The 5,000-nt window shown below is 39.4% G+C and overlaps 1 protein-coding gene across 4 annotated transcripts in view; it reads left to right on the forward strand.

Annotated features, from left to right (window-relative positions):
- LOC135224639 (Fanconi anemia group J protein homolog) overlaps positions 1 to 5,000 on the forward strand; it is a 1,012,503-nt gene that overhangs the window by 345,296 nt on the left and 662,207 nt on the right. The window lies entirely within an intron of this gene.

A 5,000-nucleotide genomic window follows, 5' to 3' on the forward strand; every position in this document is an offset into this window, starting at 1 on the left:
GACCTACATTGTTACTGAACTTCAAGTATATCTTTAAATACACAGTTACTGGAATTCGAGTATCTTTATATACCTTTACATTGTTTACTGGAATTAAGTATATCTTTTAGATACCTAATTGTTAGGTTTTTCGTATATCTTTAGATACCTACCTTGTCACTGGAATTCAAGTATATCTTTAGATACACTGTTACTGGTATTCAAGTATATCTTTAGATACACTGTTACTGGAATTCAAGTATATCTTTAGATACCTACATTGTTACTGGAATTTAAGTATACCTTTAGATACCTACCTTGTCACTGGAATTCAAGTATATCTTTAAATACACTGTTACTGGATATCAAGTATAGGTCTTTAGATACACTGTTACTGGAATTCAAGTATATCTTTAGATACACTGTTACTGGAATTCAAGTATATCTTTAGATACACTGTTACTGGAATTCAAGTATATCTTTAGATACACTGTTACTGGAATTCAATATACGAGAAGAAGGATTGTATGAAGCTGATCCAACAACATAAGCATGGACTCATCATCATCATCATCATCATCATCATTATGATTTGTATTAAATCCAGATTGTGCCCCGGGTCCCAGTGAACGTGTGTCACGTTTTTGTTTCGTCTCTCAGGTCAAGATAAGTATACACCAGCCTTTCCTGGCTTCAAGTACAATTATAGTATCTGTTAAAGGTTAACAAGGCTAATGGATTCAATATCTTCCGAATTGACTGTAGAAACTGAATCATGTTTATGCACACTTTCAAATCTTTGAGTCTAATTTAGAATATTTATAATTGTGGTATTAGAATATTATTTTTATAATTTTTGTGTTGGTAGAAGCAATAGTGATGGTGACAATAAAGAAGAGTAATTTTTTAACCAGATTGCCATTATTTGTCCCATTAGCACCATTTAATGGATGTACTCTCATTTCAAGAAACTGCCAGGATACAAGGATAAAGAAACCAAGCTTGTGAAAATATTCTTTGCTCAGTTTGTTAGCAAATTTTCCATCAGTTTGATCAGTGTTGTTTTGGTCATTTGATTTTTCTGAAACTGAAATACGAAGGAGTGTGCAGAAATGCTTACCGTCGTGGTTTAACCAGTTTAAGCAGCATGTAGTGTTGAAGGGTTTAAGAAACATCGCAAGGATTTATTCATTAAGTCTGGAATTTGAATAATTTGGAAACTAAATAAAAGAGTGAGAGAGAGAGAAGGAAAGAAAGAAAATGCGTCATCCGCGAGAGAGCCGCTCTGGGTGTTTGATGTGGGAGGTGCTCGGTACCTATTTGTTTGAGAGTAGTGCCGAGTCCGATAAGTAAGGAGGAGGAGGAGGAGGAGGAAGTCGGGTCCCCGAGGGCCAGTTAGCCCTCGGGAGAGCTTTTGGTAAAGGGGCTTTGAAGGGTAAGTAGGGGCATCATCCCCTGTCTCGGGTGTTGCTCTAATGAGCTCACAGCTTAAGCTGCTTATCTTTGTGCATCTCATTTCTCTTACGGGAATGCCACTCGCTTCCCCCCCCCCCCTCCTCCTCCTCCTCCTACCTCTCTCACCTATTTACAATCCTCTTTTGCCCCCCCCCCCTCCCCATTCCCCTCATCACAAAAACTCCTCCACCTTTTCCTGAGCATTTCGCCAGTAAAAAAGGTCCCCCCCCCCCCCCCCCCCCCCACAGGTCCCCATCTTCCTCCTTAAAGTCTTCCTTCTTCGGCTGCGTTATCTCTTCATTCATATCTGCTAGATTCCCGCCTATCTATCTATCTATCTCTCTATCTATCTATCTATCTTATCTTTTACAGCTCGTCACAAATCTCAAGCTTTTGCATTATGCCCAACATCATCATCATCATCATCTTCATCTCCGAGTAATCACACGTTATCCCTTTATTTCAGTTCTGCCCTCCTCCTCCTCCTCCTCCTCCTCCTCCTTCCTCCTCCTCCTCCTCCTCCTCCTCCTCCTCTTCCTCTGTTGCGCCGTCGTTACGGAATTAATAAGGGAGGTAATTTCATTAACCTCGACGAGATATTAAAGAGGCGAGAGGGAGGAAAGGGAAGGAACTCGGCGATCTTATATATGGTCGGGAAATGTGTGATGTGGAGGTGAAGTCGCGGTAACAAGGTTCTCTCCTCAGACGGCTGCGAAGGAAGGCTCTGTTTTTCGGGGGGTGGGGGGCTTTGATAACATCGGTCGGATGATTGAATGGTAATGCCTGCTTATTATTATTATTATTATATTAATTTTTTTTTTTTTTATGGTATGGAAGATGGGGAGTTGATTTGGATGGTTAGGGAGAAGGGGAAGTGATTACGATTGTTTGGAAGATGTGCAAGTGATTTGGAGGCTTTAGAAGAACGGGAATTGTAATTAGGATTGTTTGGAAGATGGGCAAGTGGTTTGGATGCTTTGGGAGATGAGGAAGTGATCTGGATGTCAGGAAGATGGGCAAGTGATCTGGATGGTTTGGGAGATGAGGAATGATGGAATGATCTGGAGGATTTGAGAGATGAGGAAGTGATCTGGATGGCTTGTGAGATGGGGAAGTGATTTGGATGGTTTAGAGGATGGGGATGTGATTAGGATTGTTTGGAAGATGGGTAAGTGATTTGGATGGTTTGGGAGATGAGGAATGATCTGGATGATTTGGGAGATGAGGAAGTGATCTTTATGGTTTGGAAGATGGGTAAGTGATTTGGGTGGTTTGGGAGATGAGGAATGATCTGTATGATTTGGGAGATGAGGAAGTGATCTGTATGGTTTGGGAGATGGGCAAGTGATTTGGATGGTTTAGAAGATGGCAGAGTGATCTGGATGGTTTGGGAGATTGGGAAGTGATTAGGATGGTTTGGAAGATGGGCAAGTGATTTGGATGCTTTAGAAGATGGGGATGTGATTAGGATTGTTTGGAAGATGAGGAAGTGAACTGGATGCTTTGGGAGATAAAGAGATTTGAAGATGGGGGAAGTGATTTGATCGTTTTAGAAGATGTGGAAATGATTAGGATTGTTTGGAAAATGGGAAAGTGATTTGGATGGTTTGGGAGATGATGAGGTGATGGATGCTTTTGAATGAAATAAGGAGATAAAATATGGATTTTAAAGATGTGTGGCGGTTTGAAGGAGGGGGAAGTGAATCGGTTGATTTGGAAGATTGGCAAGTTATTTGGATGGTTTGGAAGATGGGGAAGTGATTTTGATGGTTTGGAAGATGGGGGAAGTGATTTGGATGGTTCAGAAGATGGGGGAAGTGATTTGGAATGTATGTAACATATGGAAGTGATTTGTATGGCATGGAAGATATGGAAATGATTCGGATGCAAAGGGAGACATGGAAGTGATTTCAGTGGTATGAGCGAAATGAAAATTATTTGAATGGTATAGAATGCGTGGAAGTTATTTGAATGGTATAGAATGCGTGGAAGTTATTTGAATGGTTTAGAATTCGTGGAAGTTATTTGAATGGTATAGAATGCGTGGAAGTTAGGGACATTATTTAAATGGTATGGAAGATAGGAAAGTGGTTTGGATGTATCTAGGATATGGGAGTGATTAAACAGTATGGAAGTTAGGAAAGTGATTTAGACTGTATGGTAGATAGGGAAATGATTTAAATGGTAGGAACGATATGGAATTGATTTGGCTGGTTTGGAAGGCATGGAAGTGGTTTGGATGGTTTAGAAGGCATAGAACTGATTTGGGTGGTTTTGAAGGCATGGAAGTGGTTTGGATGGTTTAGAAGGCATAGAACTGATTTGGATGGTTTGGAAGGCATGGAAGTGATTTTGATGGTTTGGAAGGCATGGAAGTGATTTGGATGGTATGGAAGGCATGGAAGTGGTTTGGAAGGTTTAGGAGGCATGGAACTGATTTGGATGTTTTGGAAGGCATGGAACTGATTTGGATGTTTGGAAGGCATGGAAGTGATTTGGATGGTACAGAAAATAGTGAAACTATTTGGATGTTAATGAAAATATAGAAGCGATTTGACTGGTATTGAAGATACGGGGTAATCTTGATGTTTTGGAATATGGGGAAATGATTTGAATGTTATGAAATTTTGAATAGTATGGAAGATTGTGAAGTTATTTAATTGGTATGGAAGCTAGGGAGGAGCTAGAGGCATAGCTGTTTATTGCTTTGTTTAAGCGAAAGTTACGAAAGGTGATCGTTGGAGGAATGAGAATGTGATTTAAATATAATTAAGGAGTAACATGAGGAGATAATAAACTTGACTGAGGTTAAAGACAGAGGTAGATTTTGTAAATTTCCGTGAAGTCATAGAGATAACAAGAATAGTGTGATGGTACGAGATATTACAGAGAGGAAATGAAAACAGTAAGTGGTAGGATGAGAAAATGCAAGATTTAGTTAAAGAAAATTAATAGAAAATAAAAACAACTTGGTAGCTATTTGGAGTGATGATTTGCAGGTATATAGAAGTATGGATAAGGCAGTAAAGAAGAAAGTGAAGGCGAAAAACTAAAGAAAGGAAATGAAAATATTTATTACCAAGAATAACAAATACTTGTGAAGGAAATAATCTGTAAAAAGAATTGCTAAATAACAAGCGGATCTCTGTATTAAAGACTTACATGGAAAGGTCTGAAGTGAATTTAGTCTTGTCCCGATTGCGTGTCTATTGTGAAAATATGTTGAATGTATATAGAAGACATTTGAGAGGTAGTGCTGAATAACGCAATAGTGGAAAGGGTTAGTATGAGTTTCAGAATGCTTGTAGGGGTAACTATGGAGCATGTAAAGACGGTAATTGAGAAGTTACGGATTAGAGAGACAGGCCTATTGTTTGTGGTTACAAGTGAGATGATGTGGTACAGTGTTGATGATACGATTAAGTGACTGATCAAGGTGGGTCCTGGTAGGGCATATCTTGATTGGAGAAAGATTCTGTTGGCTTGTTATGTTGTGCTGTATAAAATAGTTACTGTTCCAAGATGGTATTGTGTTGATCAGGGAGACTGAAGGTGAGGAGAAGCTG

This window comes from Macrobrachium nipponense, chromosome 12, assembly GCF_015104395.2.
Source record: "Macrobrachium nipponense isolate FS-2020 chromosome 12, ASM1510439v2, whole genome shotgun sequence".
Taxonomy (NCBI): Eukaryota; Metazoa; Arthropoda; class Malacostraca; order Decapoda; family Palaemonidae; genus Macrobrachium; species Macrobrachium nipponense.